Source organism: Oryzias latipes, chromosome 22 (genome assembly GCF_053564925.1).
Source record: "Oryzias latipes strain Hd-rR chromosome 22, Olatipes_Hd-rR_3.1".
NCBI classification, from domain to species: Eukaryota; Metazoa; Chordata; class Actinopteri; order Beloniformes; family Adrianichthyidae; genus Oryzias; species Oryzias latipes.
The window spans coordinates 27,020,555-27,038,354 of record NC_136258.1 but is presented as its reverse complement, the minus strand read 5'-3'; the positions used below and the strand labels follow the sequence as shown (position 1 = coordinate 27,038,354).

The following is a 17,800-nucleotide window of genomic DNA, read 5'->3' as shown; positions in this document are numbered from 1 at the left end:
GTGTCTGTAAAATCATCAGAATCAGAATCAGACCGCTTTTTTTTACCAAAAGATCAATAAAAAGTTCAAATGTAAACAATGAGTGACACAGTCTATTGACGGGGATCAAAAGACGTTTTAGAAGAAGGGATACTCCTAAAGCTTCTCTTCTGAATAGACGAAGGGAAAAGAGGATCCAGTTAGTCTCATCCCTTGTTTTCAAACTTGGTCTCCTTTAAACCTTTATTCCTTCCATAAGGATTGACATGTCTTTGGCACAAAAACCTCAAAGGTTTTGTTTCTCGTCTTTCTTCTCATCTGTTCAAAGGTCATTTTTCCTCATCTGTAGAGTCTGAGATGTTTTTCTTGGGATTTTCTTTGATTTTAATCTGATCTGAACCAGTGCCGTCAGTTTCTTTTTTTATGGTAAATTCTCATTATGTTTCAAAATGATTTAACAAAATTTCACTTTCTCCAAATAACTGGGACAAACAGAATTTCATTTTGGAAATTAGAAAAATTTTGGACACTCTGGATGAAGTGATCTACAGACGGTTGAGTTCATTTGTGAATGGAATCTAGCTATTCATTTTAAACTTTACAATAAAACCCAACAAAAGGCTTAACTTAAAGACCCACTGATGAAAATGTTGTTGTTTTTTGGTCATTTTTCTATGTTCTTGTGGAATTTTTCTGAAAATGAAGGACACATATCAGCTCAAAACTTCATTTCTGAGTATTTCTAATTGTTATGAATCAGGGGCAGACAAAAAAAAAGCTGGTTGACAGATTATATTTTCGACAAATACACCGGGCTCCCTGCTCCGCTCCATTCAGATGCATCCACCTATAGACCGTTAGATCCATACGACTTTGATTTCCTCGTCTGAGCTGGCATCTGGCTCAGAACTGTTCGGTTGAGTAGCTCCAATATTGCTAGCAACTTTTGTTGCACCATGATAGGTTGAGGATGTGAGGGGTTGTTAGCCAGCAGGAGAGTTTGTAACCTAAAGCTCTTAGTTATGGGTGACGGGAGGGGGGGGGGTGGGGGTGGGGGTGGGGGGTCTAGCTTTGCAACAACGTTCCCGCCCAAAACTGAGAGGTGAAATCTACTGCCGATACTACGTTTTTGATTTTGGCTAGTCTTAGTCAGAATTAAAAGACCACTGGGAACGCTTTTGAAATAGACCAGGAAGGACTGGAGTGGAACTTACAGCCCAGTTTCAGAGTTTGAAGAGAAAAGTGCACGGTTTGCTGTAAAACAAAGAACATCTTTTCACTTTCAAACTTTTTTTCCGCTTCTGTAAATTTCCATTTATATAGGTAAAATGTTTGTAAAAGACCTCAACAAATGGCCATCATGTTTCAGCTCTGTGTATAAAGGAGCGTTTCAGAGTGAAGGTGTTGGACAGTTCCTCTGAATGTTGCGGTTACCACAGAGCAGATGAATTCGCTCTGCCAATGATTGCTCCTCGGCTGGATCCTCCCTCGTCTGTTTGTGGAACCCGGAGGAGTCCGAGACGCCGTCTTCAGGTTAACGCCGTTACAAGCGGGACATGCTCCTTTTGGCGTGCAGGTGTTGCTCTTGTGTGCGGTTTTCGGTCGCCTTTACCTGAGGTGTGTTTCCACACACTCTGCTCTCGCCTGCTTTTGGATTAAAAAAAAAAAAAAAGAAGCCAAGTGAGAGGTTCGGCTTCGTTTCGGAATTCGCTGGTTCTCTCTCCAGCTGCTCTTATTGGAGCCATTTTGTGTGAGAGCCCAGCAGGTTCAAACTAGCTGAGATCATCTCACCGCGCCCTGTAATGGGGTCCCTGAAGACAAAACCTGCTCCTGTTTTCACAGAGAAAAATCAGGAACCTTTTAACCGACACCCCATCCTGCGCTGAGTGGGAGTGAGCGGGGAGCTATTTTAGCATCCCGCCTGCTGCCCCTGGGACCAGGCATTACACCATCACCCCCCGCCATACCTTCTAACACACACAAACAAAAACCCAGCATCCTCACACACACACTCCGGGCCCCGTGCGCATCCCCTTAATGTCTGGCAATTTGCCCGGCTGTCACTGGAAAGGTAAGTGTTGATTTCAGCGACTTCAGAGCAAAGAAAGACGCCTTTGGAGTTTTTCCCTCCATCTTTCTTCCTCACTACCCCCCTCCCTTGGAAAAGGAGAAAAGGTGTCAAGATTGTGACAAGTGAATTGTTTTGTCTCCCCCGCCCACTGCGCCGTGAACGCGTCGACGAAGAAAAGTTTGTGGAGTTGCGCTCTCCACCAACAGTTTGACCTACTTAGGTGAGCATGGCACCTAGAAGACACAATAATAAGGGAAACCATTTCCTATTTGATCTCCCTCAAATGGCTTCGGCACTATCTTATGCGCCCCCACCAAAGCAAAAGGACAGAAATTTGTGGGTTTTTTTTCTAAAATGTAAAAAAAAAAAACGCTTTCGTTAGTTGGGATTTTGTTGATTCCCTATTGGTTAGAGGCATCAGTGTTTCATGTTATTTTTACTTTGTGTATACCACTATAATAAATGTGTAGCATGTAATCCAACCTGATTGTGTTGTGTGGACAGTTGCCACTCAGCATACGCCGTCAGCGCTGCGCCTGACTCTCAGCAGATGGCGGCTCTCACCTTTCTGGCAGGTGACTGCATGCTTCATTAAAGCTGCTGCGTAAAGTTTTCTTGTAAACAAACAAAGTTATATTAACATCTGTGTTTGCGGTCAACACGCTTCATGTGCATCATTTAAGTCTGACAAATGTTTCATCTGCTCCCTGAGAAACAGTTGCAGAAGCAACTTTCTGAAATTTGACATAAAAAAAAATCATATTTTTAGCTCATGGTTGTTACAAACATTAACATTCTTTTTCCAATCCAATGGGATTTCAATTTCTCAGTGACCGCTTCCCAGTTTCCCAAAGAATATTCAACTTTATAGGCATTGCAGAATTAAGACTATTCAAACTCGGACGATAATGAAGATCTACTTATATAGGCTGTGTTTGTACTAGTAAGCCATAGTGCCAGTCAAGGCTTGAACCTTCCAATGCCAAGCGTTGCTTCTGGGAAGTCTGTCCATTTCCTGTAATGGACACCTCTAAGACCATGGTCACAAAAGAAAGCAATATTAAATTATTTATTAATCCTTTAATCTAGTAAATTTATGTATAGATAATTTTCACAAGGAATTGACTATATGATAGGCAGTGAGGCTACTGAGCCTGCACCAATTTTGTTCAGCGATATATAAGAAAAATGTAACGTTCAATGATAAAACGCATCAATTCAGAGAAAAACTTCACACCTTACCATCTGTTTTTGTCCAGATGACGAAAAAAATGTCAAAGAAACAAAGTCTACAAGTAGTTCCTTAGATTATTTTGATTGCAAGAATTATCCACCATTAACTCTGGTCATTAAACGTGTCAACAAACAAACAATTTCTTTCATTATTTAATAATAAAATGATTTATAAACTTAGGTTTTAAGTATCTGTTGTTCTGGTTACCAACTAGCATTTAGGACAGTGTATATAAACCGCATCTATGTATAGATTGATGTATTTTGTCCTCTTTGGTTTGTTTTAATTGATGTTCAAATCACATGAATGATTTTTGGTGAACCACAATGTAGAATGTCTTTTTCCTTTTTTTATGGCAGCACAAGACCACTGAGTTTATGTGGGAACAGAGTGGATGAACCCGGGTTATTACTGGGTCATGTCAATCACGTGGAATCGCTGCCTTTAGAATTGACTTGTTCTCTCAGCATCAATCATTAACTTAGGGATTCAAGCACTGAATGTCAGAGGAGGTTAACCCTAAACTTGGTTTCAGCTTTTGATGGTTTTGTTAAATCTTTAAACTACTATTTTATTGCTTTCAGATTGCAGGATCATTCATTGTTTTTGGATTTTTACAACAGAATAATGGGAGCCAAAGCCTTCAGACACCAGGCTCCTCTTTTGAGACAACCTTCATTTTTTTAGTTTTTCATTGTGTATGTATTTATTTATTTTGAGATCACATGATAATCACAGGAATAGATTTTGACTGTGTTACAAATAAATTCTCCTCCAGGACAACTTCCCTCCTTGAAGTTGTGCGTCTTTGAAGAGTGTGAGGCTGCACAGCGTGTCTTCTGAGAGGTTAGAGGGCAAAAATCCAAATTTTGATTGCAACCCTTTAAATCTAATTTTGTACCCAGTTTAACATTCTGAAATGCCAAACAAACACACAAGAAAGCGTCTTGTAGTCAAACCTAGTTGCAGTTTGGGGACAGAGTAAAAAAGATTTTGAATTCCTGTCTTCTTTTGTAAGCACCTGGTAGCAGTTGGAAGAACGTCTTCACTCTTTAACTGTTTTCTGGCAGGACTCAAACTGGAGTGAAGTCAGGAAACAAATGCTGTTAATTGATCAGATGCTGTTTCAAATGAGCCACTCTAATTACTGAGGCTGCTTTGACCCAAACTTGTCACGGCGCATCTCCGTCTGCTTCATGCAAGTGTGATGTTGTCAAAAGTCCTTTTTTAAGGAACAATTAGACTCTTTAAGACATTTGATGCACGTGGAACAGTAACTGGTTTGAAAGTTTCCAACCTGCAGAGGAAGAAAGTTTTTGTCTCAGTCAGTAAAAACATTGGTTGGAAAAGTAGTTTTGTATGACAAAATGTGTGTGTGTGTGTGTGTGGGGGGGGGGGGGGTCCAAAAGTGTGTGCTTTTATCTCTAATTGTAAAACTGCAAAAACTCACTTCATTTGGAGCCACTGCAGTTATTCACTGAGACACTCAGATCTACAGGACTGTGATTCATAAACATGCAACCATTTTCACATTGTGATGCATTTACTCAAAATGAAAAAGTACAACTTTTTCATTTTTCAAACTATTTTTTTTTTCAAAGCTGGCAAAACTGATCTCTTAAGTTTTCTTGTATGTACTTTTGCTAAATATGTAAATCCCAAAAACAAAATTTTACAACTACTGGTGTTAAGATTTTTTTTTTAATTTTCATTTAGGCATTTGTCTGGTAAAATGTCTGTTAGTGAATAAATTACGTGTAAAATCGATCACCGCTGAACTGTGTCAGCGTGAACATGTGCTTCAAGATATTTCACAAAAATGGAATTTCAGCAAAATTACCAGAGAGGAAAAAAACAAACAATTGAGTAGACAGAAAAAAATCCACAATTATCAGGGTTGTTGCCTTTTTTTTCTTTTTATACCATTTCTTATGGCCAAATGAACCGTCTAAAGAAAAATTCTGAAAGTGTTTAAAACCCAGAGAACCATGATACAAGACATGCAAAAACAAAGCTCCATCACTGACCTTTTAAGGAAGAAATATTAAAACGTAAAGGAGGGCTGATCTAGATGTTTTGTAATTCTTGATACTCCTGGTTAGAACCTTCCACTAAAATGCAGTTTTAATCTTGAGTTATGTTCTAAATGTCCTCCTCCATTATGAGAAAAGTGCTGCTGCAAGAACATGTTAAAAACACAGAAAACACAATTTTCATCAGAGTGGGTTTTTAAGCCCTTTAATCATTTTAGTTATCACTTGTGCATTTCAGATTGGTTTGTCTGCAGTCTGCTACACTATATTCCAACAAAAAACACCTAAGTTGACAGATTTTGCTCAAACAGAACCGATAAACTTTACAACTCCTCAAGGGACTGCCTTGACATGTAGGGAGGATGATGTTGGTCAGGTGGGACAGATGGTTTACTCACTGTGGACAATAAAAAAAATGAGCTTCAACTCTCTTTTCCCCTTTGTATCCTCTGGAGGGTGGGGAACTTGGGGGTTGAGTTTGTCTCTGGCTGGTGCATTTCAGAGCAGAGGCAGATCAGACCTCTGATCGCTTGGCGGCGTCTCCGTCTGTGCCGCGTTTCCTCATCCTCCAGAGGCGGGTTTGACGCCCCGTTAAAGAGGCCTCGCACACATCAGACCAGTCACTCACAAACAGAGTGGGACTCCCGGGACGCCGCATGCTCATCCTTACAGCGCTCTTCCACTCACTCACTCACTCCAAAGCAGCAGCGTAGCAAAAATATGTTTAAGGAAAGAAGTTGGAAAATCTTTGGGTGGAGAATCAGAGAAGAGAGGCGCTAAAGGAAGGGTGGGGACGGAGGAGCAGAGGGAGGAGGTGTTCACTTACAGATATTTAAAGGCGAAGGAGAGAAGCGATTCCCCTGGGTTCCCCTCCTTGAGTGGAAAGGATCTGAAAGCTCCTGTTCCAGCAACACCTCCTTTTGCTTGGGGGGAGAGAAGGTAAGATGGCGTGTAATTATACAGCAAAGGCTTTCAGGGCATTGACATACCTGTCACCTGGGAAGACGAGCGATGAGACGACATCTGCATACCTTTTTGCTCTTACTTCGGAAACTTGTCCTTCATCGTTTCCCTCCACTGGCTGCTTTACCTTTTACTTTTTGTTTCTTCTTCCTTCTGCTAGCTCGTTTCAAAAGTTTTTGTTTTTTCTTTTCCCTTTAGGAGGAAGAAAAACCTGCCAGCTTTTGATTTGAGAACAGGTTTCTAATGAGAGGAGATAATCACTGAGAGAGTTGTCACTCCTTCAGATTCCCTTTGAACAAATTTATTTAATCTTTTTTCGGAAAAAACAAATTAAACGTAATAATCAACGGCGATAATCAGACCTCAACGGCAACAATAAGGATAGAAAACAGCAGATGAAAGGAGCAGGAATCTTAAAGACAACCGAATACTGTTTGAAAAAACACAACACGAGGAATGTTGTGTGTAAAGTTTCTGGTCTGACGTGGTAAATGTTGAAATTACAACATTTGTGGGGTCAAACGCCAGCAGCAGAAGCTCAGCACAGACAACTGACTGCTAAGTGGACCAGAGAGCACTTCAATTCCAGTGGGTTACAAAATGTTAAGCTAAACAGCCTCATTTTACATGTTCATAAAAACGTTAGAGTGAGTCGAAACCAAAAGGACTATCATTTTAATCAAATCTCGGCCTTGTCGTGTGATGCCGCTGAAGCTTGAAATCCATGTTGTCGGGGGGGCTTGGAGAAAGGGACTCAGCAGGTGGTGCCTTACAATGTATTTATCCCTGACTTACAGGTATTTCTGTTGCCGCAGTCATTATCTTCACTTGTAAAAGGGAAATCAATTTGTACAGATGAATATGAGGACCGGAAGATTGCCCAGAGGAGGAGAAGAAAGGCCTTCTGGTGGAGGAGGCAGAGCAAGAATAAAGGACGGGTGACTTGTTATCGGCGTGCGTGCGCGGCTTGTTTGTTTGCTCGCCTGATTGGCTGCAGTTAGGGTGGCGATGCATTTCTCAGAGCAGCACAATGAAAAATGACTCTTTGAATGTCGCTCTTTGTTAGATGTTATTGTTGTGTTCTAAACAACAGCGCGGGATCGCTTTGACTGACTATGAAATTATGTAGTTACAAATAAACAATATTTCAAAGTTTTTTTTTTATTTTTTTTAAAGAATGTAAAAAGAAGAATACCCGAGAAGATTCTATTTTGCACAAATGTACTCTTTATCTATCATAAGACCAAAAACTAATAAATTCTTAAAAAAATGCTTTGTATTTTTTAAAAGGCTTTTCAAAAATATCCACACTTAGGTTGTCAAGTTATTTGCTTAAAGGCCCGCTCTGATTTTGAACATGTTGTTGTGGTATTTTTCTGATAATGGAGGACATATATAAAGAATGTTAATCTTAAAATTACATCTTTGAGTATTTCTTTATTCAAATTATGGTGAATCCAGAATAAATGAAAAATGCAGTTTGATAAACAGCGTATTTGTGATGTAGAGAATACAGCGTGTGGCCACAAGCTTCCTGCTCCACTCCATTCTGATGCATCCACATGTAGATGACCATTTATGTACGTCTTTGTTTTCCTCTACTCTGCAATGAGGAGGGGAAAGGGAGGCGGTCCCTCCTCCATGCCAGTGGTCCCTCCCCCAACTCAGAGGTGAATTTCTGATTAACTGCTGCCGCCCTGCAGAAACTGTGTTCTAGAAAACAACAGTTTTTTTTTTTTAAATTTTGCCTAAAAATGTCATAATCATAATTAGCAGACGACTGGGAACGCTTTGAAAATAGATCAAAAGATGATCGGAGTGGGACTTTAAAATAATACTGTATTGAGAGAAAAGTTCACTGCATCAGGATTAATATGAAATGGTGTGTGATGAGGATGGGTGTTCCAAAAATCCAGGCAGTCGTGTTTCAATTGCTACTGGTTTAGTTTCTCCAAAGTTCCCCCAAAACAATAATACTCTGTGACTTTTCTATACATAGACACAACAGAATCCACAGGATGGAAGCATATCCCTGTCCTCCTTCATTGCAACTAACCTCTCCCTGTTATATACTCTAAGCCCCTCCCATTAGGCTGAATTCTCAATCGTCCCCTGATTAGACATTTTCTCGTCATTCTGCCAATTTCTCCCAACCATTTACAAAAAAAAGAAAAAGCAACACATAATAATTCCACATCCTTTAGGGATAAATCACTATATCCCAAAATGCTACAAACAATAATACAGAGTTTTTACATAAATAATTAGTTTTTTTTCCACACACTTGTTTGATGACGTCATTTCCGCTCCCTGATCCAGTCGCATCTCAACACAGCTGACTAGCTATAGTCTCTTTTTGAAACACGTTGTTCTGAACACCTCCCAGTAAAGCGCATTGAGTGTGCACCCTCAACACAACCCACCCAAGAAGCGCCAACCTCACACCACAGTGTCTGAAAATGAGGTGAGAGGTTACGATGCGTGGAAAAAGCTGCGTGGGTTTATGTCTGTGTGTGCAGGTGGCTACATCTAGAGGGGCTCCGTCAAATGGTAGGGTCTACGTCAGATGTCCGATGAGAAGTATAACTAGCTGAATTCTCCTGGTTGTGCCTCCTCAATATCAGAGGAGGCACATTTTCAGGTTTGGGCGTACGCTCAGTTCGTGCACAATTTTATTAACGAGGCCTCAAAAATGGTCTTGTGTCTCTTTAACCACATCATAAACCCCTTGGACAATTGAAGGTTACAGGCTTCAGTATGTTTTCTAGAGCATAAAAAGTCTGATTTCCTTCCTGGGACATTTGTGGTTTTAGGTGGTCTAACCGTCAGCTGAAACTGATAAAAGAGTTAATTGAACCCACAAAGGGAAAAAAAAAAAAAAAATCAAAGTTTTCTGTACTATTTACAAAATGTAACGGGACAGACGGAGACTGAGCATGCCAAAATGTGCTAAATAAAGAACAAAAAGTAAACTATGCAGGGGGTAGGAGGTGTTTCTTCAAAGGGATATCAGCTTGCTATCATCCTGTCTGTCAATTCTATGAGCTTCTTCACTCCGTATGACATCAAGGTTGGTGCCATTCAAAGCTCTGAAGTGATGTACACATCAGACATGTGATGCACGTTCAAGAATGCACAATGACAGGTATTCTTGAATGCCCTATGCATATGGTGTTCACACTGAACCGTCACAACCCAATATTGTGCTCACAGTTGGTACTTCAATGTTTTGAAAAGGACGCTACCCTTGAGTCACTAGCAAATCCCAGTCCCCACTTGGTCAAAGTTCAACTGGTTTAACTTACAACGTGCGTTCAATGGTTTTACACTTTGTACATAGACACAAGAAATGCAAGAGTTTGAACGCTGAAGCCCGAAACGCGCATATGCACACGTTTACAAAGATTTTTCATTGGAAGCCTCTGTTTGAACATCCGTTAATTAGAAAAATTAATGCTTGACCTCAAACTTCTGAAAACTGTTAGGTAGACCCTTCCAGATTTAGCAAGCAGCCTCACATTTAAATGGAAGCTAAAGCCAGACTTCAGCCATGTAATTTAGGATGTTAAAATGTATGCTCAAAGGTTAAAATGTATACTTGACCCATTTAGGGGTTTACATTCTATCATCTGGACCCTTTATGGAGAAGTCTTTCGTTCATCAGCTTCTCCTGTCTTGGTCGTGTCTCGAGAGCAGCCTGGCGATGGAGAGGGAACGTTGCATTGGCAGATTAAAGCCTTGGCTGTAATCTGGCCGAGGGTCATACAACATGGCCACTGACTTAATTACTGCAATTAGGGTCAGCCGACATTCTGGTCAGGAGGGATAACATCAGCATCAGCACGCACGTTGGGACTCTGCAGCCATCGTCTGAGACGTGACACCATTACTGTCGGCATGTAAACGAGCTGTCTTGATCAGTCAAAGCTAAATGCTAATTAAACGCCATCATTTTCTTACCATATTTTGTGAACATTAAAATAGGTTGAATGTACTGTCATAGAGGATCCGCCACTGTCCCTCTGTGGTGGCCAGTCCAATAAGTCCCATTACAAAAAAGGCTGTCTGGAGGAGGCGAAGGGGGCAACTCCTGGAGGTAGTCATGGCCAGGCAGAGACACACGCAGTCAATGTCAAGCTCACACACAATGTGTTGCTGATCCTGTTGTGTCCAGCTGCTTTCATCTGCACACTGGACACCCACACCCCGCCAAACCGCCTGGAGGATCTTTTGCACTTTGGATGTCTCAAATAACCGGCGGCAAACTGACACCTCAGACGAAGCTCTGGAGGCCAAAGAGGCGAGGACGGAGAGTCGTGAGACGTCTGTCCGGCTGCAGTGTGGTCTGATCCCATTACATCTGGAATAACAAGGTCAAGCACGGGCCTGATGGTGCGTTTAGCTCTGAAGGGCAAATATGGAGAAAGCCAACATCTCTGGACACGTCAACCCCCTTTAAGCCATTCCATTAAACATGAGTTTAAAGAAAATATCAGAATTAAAGGAAAGAGGCCAAAATAGTCAGAGAAGAGCCAAAAAAAAAGTGCAGACATAACAAACTGCCGTATGCATCCATCTAATCATTAATCAATCACCAATGGCAATTATGACTAATCTGTTTTTTTTGACTGGTAAACTTTAATCTATAAGGTCATGTTAAGCAGTTTTGCTGATTATTTATTTATTATACTAGAATTTAATTCACTCTTATGCCTAAGAGTCAACTAGTTCTGCATGCCATCAACTGAACAGCCTGGTGCCCTGATTCAAATTCCAGAAAAAGACCCACCGATGTCATAAAAAAATTCTTTTCCACGTGGAATTTATGCGGCAATTTTGATGAAACTTCCACCAACAATCAGAAAGTCATTTCTGACAGAGTTCTGAAAAATGAGAGCAGAAGATTATGAATCAGAGAAGGTATTAAATCAAGAATTTCCTGTACTTTTCCACATCTTACTACCCCAGTTATAGAGTAATCAGAGCAGAGATCTTCCAACAGTTGTATTGTGAAAAGAAATTGGATTTGTTTTTGTTTTTAAATGCAAAAAATATACAATTTTAGTAAAATATGCGTCTTTAAATGCATGTTTTTGGAAAAAAATCCTTTAATATTTAATATCATCACGCTTTCATTTTTTTGTTGTTGTCATTACTTGTCAATAATAATGCAATTAATGCAGACATATGCAGAGGTATAACAGCTGTTCTGCACACACATTGTGGAACATAGAGTTAGTTTTGTGTCCCTGCTTGTGAGTCATATTGTGCTAAGTTCTTAAACTGTAGACTCGTCTGGAGTTAAGGAGAAACTGGGGGTTTCTGTGCTGGCAAGCGGTGTAGAAAAAGCTCAGAGCCACTGAAAAAAAAAAAAAAGAAACTGAAGGTATGCATGAAGTTAAAGTTTCTCTTGACTTATACCTGACCTAATTAGAGCACTTCTTCTGCTGCAACTCTTTACCTTTGGAGTCCGACTTGCTTTCAAATTCTGGAGTTATTCTGAACGCAGCAATATTCTTTCTGAAATATTCCTCTTTGTTTCCTCTGCCTCGGCTGCAGCCCTCTGGGGATGCTGCTTGTTGTAGCTCTTGGAAGGGGGTTGTTCTTCCTTTGCTTTGGTTTGTAAAGAGAATAAAAATAACTCCTGCCAAGCTTTCATTCAGAGAGTGATGATTTAACTACACGGCTCTCGGCCCAGAAAACTGCACTGTGTGGAGTAAACACGATCGGCTTCGACCCAGGCAGAAACTGGAGCAACCATGTCTGGTGTTCAGATTTGGTCTGAACTGACAAGAAAAAGTGGACAGGTTGGACCAGATCCTTGTAATGTAATTGGACAAACGTCTCTATTAAACCCAGACATCCCCCCCCCCCCCTCCAGTTTCCAGGACTGTAGCATCATAAACTTGAGAGGATGGAGTTAAAGGAAGTTTAACACAGCCGGAAACTCAAACTTAAACCTGTTATTTTTTTCTATTTTTCTTTTTTTATAATCAAATCAAATCAAACTTTAGTTGGCAAAAAAAAAATTGCTTCTCATGCCTTGCACAAAGCAAAGCAAAGAAAAGTGCTTTAAAATTTATAACAAAAAAACAAACAAGGTTACAATAAAAACCCACCCTTTCCACTCCCCTCCGTTAACACGTGATTTTTAATTTTGCATAAACTGATTTGGCCTAATAATGGTAAACAATCATTTGTAAATAGACTAAAAGTTTGAATATACTTTCTCATACAGCGTTTTTTTTTAATATAAATAAATTATATTTCAAATCAAATGAAATCAAACTTTACTTATTAAATAGCGCTTCTCATGCATTTTGCGCAGCTCAAAGCGCTTTAACATTAAAAACAGAAAACACACAATATTACAGTAAAAACCCAACCCACCCTTCACCCTTCCCACCCCCCTCCGTTAAAACATGTGACCCATGACCCCCACGTACAATGAATAATGACTTTAAATAAATAAATAAGCAAACAAACAAACCTTTTCACAGCATTTTTCAATAAAGCATTTCAGATAACACCGTAGGAGAGAATTACTTACTTTAAATTATAATTCTAGCTTTTTGTGGTACTCAAATTCAATTTATGATATAATGAATTAACTAAAAACTGTAACTGATCATTATTATTGATTGGTTGGTTGTTTCGTTTATTTAAAACAAAACAAAAACAAAGGAAAAAGACAATAAAAATAAAACTACATAGATGTTTCAAATCTGTTTGAGATAATAAATAATAAATTAATTAGAAAAGAATTATAATCCTTCTTCTTGACATTAAAATTACTCCTAAACACACATGACACTTTGAATTCATTAAATGTAACTGTCGAATATGGAATAATTGCTTAAAAGATCGTGGGAGGAAGCAAAAAAAAAACACCCTTATGTTTTTATGAAGGAGTTTTAGGGCCAGTTTACAAACATTTGTTTTTTTAATCATGAGATTAAAGTGTTAGATTTACGGAAAAATTTAAACTGTTAAATTACGAGAAGAAAGTTGTAATTTTTACACTTTAAATCTTGTAAATTTATCACTTTTCTTCTTGTGAATTTACGCGATTAAAAGTAATAAAATCAAGACTTTTTTTGTCATGAATTCACGAGATTTAAAGTCGTAAACTTACTTACTTTTCTTCTGGTGGCCTAAATTTTTTCTTTCTTTAACTTTGTTCATTTTATATTCGGAACAAAGTGAAAGTATTAAATGTTTATACTTGTGAAGGAAAAAATTCAATGTTTAATTATTGTTTTTTTTTTGACGGGTAGGACACAACTTTCACAGGGTACATTTTCAGGAAATTGGGAGGGGTCTAAGATGTGACTCCACCCTTAAACTGTAAACAGTTTGGTAATGCATTCATTCCAACAGTTTTTCATGAATCGGTGTCTTAATATTTGTTTTGAAAATAACATTTTACACTTGAAAAATATTCATAAAGATGCATTATTGGACATCTATGATTTAATGTTTGTATTCTCACATTTAATCACAGATAATAGCAATATTGTTAATAACAGATATCAGTCCAGCTAAATGACATTTCACACAAAAACACAAATGAACTCCACGGAATGATCAGTTTAACGTTCAGCAGTTATTGATGTCTGTTGGAGCTGAGCCGAGACGCAGCAGATGTTGGCAGAGATGAAGTCCCTTAAACACGACCACCAGAGTGAGACTGCGGCACGGTGGGGCGGCCCTGCGTGAATTATACCTCCCATGAGGCTCCTCCCTCCGTCCTCTGCAGGTCCGAAGGGGCAGGCAGGTCCTTCTGCACGAACGCCATCACTCACGCGTGCAGCGTAAAGGACACGTTAGCATGGCAGCGGTGAGGAGAATCACCTGGAGAACGGTGAGCGTTGCCAGCAGAGAGCCTGAATCTGAGATAATCTGCCTCATTCATATCGGGGCTCCTGACACAAATGATTTGATTCTTCACATGTGAAGTGAATTAACATCTGCTGTTTGAACAAGCCTAATGTCAAACCATTCATCAATTTAGCAGTATAATATTGACCAGCGGTGTGTGAGTGTTCATGCTTGGAAAAGCGTCTGTCTTACAATTTTCATCCATTTATTGTTTATGTAATGGAGGTCGGGGCTTAATTATTGTAGACAAGTGAATTACTGAAATCAAATGCAACACTTTGCTGCAGTGGTGCATCCTCTGAATGGTTCCTGGTTGGTCTTTAGAAATGAAACATGTTTTTAGAAACAACTGTCTATTGTGGACCACAGACAATCCCTAAAACACATCCAGTCAAATGCAAAGATCTCTCTAGTCTCCAGTTTTCATTTGGCCACCCTAGGTTAAAAGGGTGTGAGGGAGGTGGGCTCAATTAACTAAATTGTAATTGAACAGTCATAGTTTTTTGTTATTTTAAATGCACTAGTGTGCTGCACTTATGTGGAACCGGGTTTGAAAATTGCCATATAGATAAAGTTTATTCTATTTTAATCAACATCCCAACTTTCTAATACCTATCAAATTAAGTCAACAGCTGTATTTGTATACAATGTTTGCACAATTTTTCACTACTTTTTGAATTTTATCCAGAAACCATTTATAATGGATTGGATTTATCTGCGCTTTTCAAGTCACTCAAAGCGCTTACATTGTGTTATTCATTCACACTTGGTGATGGTAAGCTGCTGTTGTAGCCACAGCTGCCCTGGGGCAGACTGCCAGTTTGCGCCTACGGCCCCTCTGACCATCACCGGGACATTCATGCACATCCACACACCAGTGGAGCCACACTGGAGGCAAGGAGGGTGAAGTGTCTTGCCCAAGGACACAACGACAGTTGGCTGCTGGCAGCGGGGATCGAGCCGCCAACCCTTCGATCATTGGACGACCCGCTCAACCGCATGAGCCACTGCCGCCCATTTATGTTCTGCTATTTCAAGACCCGCTCCACTATAAATCATGTGTTTGATGTTTGTAACGTATCCTTGTAGCATTTTTCTGGCGATGGAGGAAATACATAAAATTAAACTTCAAAAACTTGCTTTTCCGAACATTTCTTTTTTCAAAGAACAAAAAGTCGTAGGAACTTATTTGTGATGTAAAAAATACGCAGAGCGGGCCATAAGCTCCCTGCTCCGCGAACAACGGAGTTACTCATGTAAGAGGTTACAGTACATCACTGTGCTTTTAGTTTTTTCCTAAAATATTTAAAAGAAAGCGTCACATGACAGCAAATGTATCTGGATTATTAGAACATAAACTGGAAAACAGTTTAAACAGCAGACATTTAGTGTGTGAGAGTTTTCACTCGGTACTGTTCTTTTTTGTGAACAGGAGTGAATGACATGCCCACATGTTTCTGTGCAGATGTGATGGTTTTTTGGCTGCATTTGTTTTCTGTGCATGTGTGTGTGTGTGTGTGGGGGGGGGGGGGTCTGTTATCTGAGCAAAAACAAAAGCTGCATCTCACCAAGGTACAGACAATTTTCTAGGAAGTGGAAATGTACTTTTTATAAGACAGAAGAGCGTATGATTTCTGGAAATGAGAAGTCTTCCGTCTTCCGTGCAGCCAGAGAAAGTAACAAAAAAAAAAAAATTAAATGAGGAGGGGAAGAAAGAGTAAGGAAGGGGTTTGGGGAGATTAACGCAGAAAAATACGAGAAAATCCAGAAGGTGTTGTGAATATTCATTCACACAAAAACGTGCGCCGACCAAAATCCTCCAAAATATTCAGGAGGAAATAAATCTGCTCGATTCAATCAAGACTGATTCTGTTGTGATAATGGGGGTGCGTGGGGGATGCGGGGCGTCTGGGCCCGGCTCTGCGGGGAAGCAGCGGCTCCAGCGTGAGCCTGACAATGAAATGGGGGAAACAACAGCTGCTGGATGGCGGGCGAGCTCGCTTACCTCCTCGCTAAAGTCTTGTCAGTCACATTTCCACTAATTAACGAACATCTGTTTTCCATTTTCCGTTGCACTGCATCGCCAGCGTGTCTCGTATGAATCGCCGCGTCCTGACCTCCCCCAAGGAACACGCTTGCCGTCACAGGAGCCCCGGCCGACGCCGTCCACCGTTTCATTTTATACTGCAGCGGCCTCCAGCCCACCTAAGGGAGAAGGAGAAGGAGACCATGGAGGTGAGTGGGAAAGCTTTCAACCCGCTGAGTGGTCTCCTTCTGCGTCTTCTGGGAAGGCCGACGCAGGAAGTGCAAGCTGAGGTACGCAGGGATTGGCGGACGTGTCCTCTGGTGGTTCCAGAGTGCTTTCATCCGTGACGGACTGGGAGTCTTCCTCCCACCTTCAGACCTCCCAGCTATTCCCAAACTAACCTGCAGAACATGTGTGTGTGCGCAAACGTGAGTGTGTACAGAGAAAGACCCAACTTGTTGAGCTGCTTGTTTGTTTTTTCTACAACAACGCTTTACACTGTAAAATTTTGAATATGGCTTCGAGCCCCTCCCCTCCCAGATAAACATATGGGGGCCCCTTGGTGCCAGCAAACAGGAAGTGTCCTGACATGACCCAGACTTCTTTCCCTTACCGCAATATACACTCCAATACCTACACACATTATTCAAGGAAAGTGACCCGTATGCCATCCCTTGTGGGGGGAGCAGTGATAGCTGTGTTGGCTTCCTGAGCCTGGAAGTCCTTTTTGTCCACGCAGGGAGGGGGGATCCCTGAGTTCTCCTCGATTAGTCATTTATTTAAATTTAGAAATTCGCCTTCATCCTCCATTTTTGAATGGTTGGCACTTCTGTGAATTGAAAAGGACGTCACCCAGAGGTCACTACCAAAAATGAGTCCCTGCCTGGTCAGAGTTCAACAATGCGGCGTTAACGGCCACGCGTTTTGTACGTAGAACCCGAAAATTGATTTAAAAACTTGCTTAGCGATGCGTGATTGCGAGGGTTTTGAACACGGAAGCTCAAAATGTCCATTTACATCTAGTTTTTATAGGAAGTGGTTGCCTGAACCTACGTTGCAGAGACCGGTGTGAAGGTAGCATAAGGGATCGTCCAGCCACTCTGCACATAGGGTTCATTTCAGCTGCTTGTTGTCAGGACCTCATCCTCAAACGATCATAATCAACCAAGATTTTGGTTCTTTCGTTATCAGACACAGGCTGTGCTTTAACATATCTGACATGTTTTAAATGGACATTTTCCGTCTTCTTCAGAGTTGTCATCAGATGGTTGCGTGTGACATATATCAAAACAGTTGATTGTGACTGAGGCGGAGTCACCTGGCAAACTTTCACATGCGACTCCGCCCCTTTATGTCCGTTTACTGCCGGAGGATGTTGCTCCAGGTATGAGAGCGCAGTGAGGCCCCCTCATCGCGGCTCATGGACGTGGGGGCTCCCTTTTGGATTTCCATCATCATTACCCATTTGTGGTGTCTGTTTTCATCAAGTCAGAAGTCAGTTAACAACCACTGACACTATGAACTTTATGGCATTGATCATGATAAACCAAAATCCGTCTCAGAGCTCATGACGCATTGGAACAAACATCAACCAGTAAATTGAGAGCTTTTCT

At 40.7% G+C, this 17,800-nt stretch overlaps 1 long non-coding RNA gene across 1 annotated transcript; it reads left to right on the top strand.

The window, feature by feature from the left end:
* The first annotated feature begins 5,826 nt into the window (after nt 1-5,826).
* LOC110017574 (uncharacterized) lies at nt 5,827-13,170 on the top strand. Its single transcript, XR_002293004.3, has 2 exons — nt 5,827-6,256; nt 6,479-13,170. It is a non-coding gene; the product is annotated as an uncharacterized LOC110017574 (long non-coding RNA).
* Nucleotides 13,171-17,800: the final 4,630 nt, after the last annotated feature.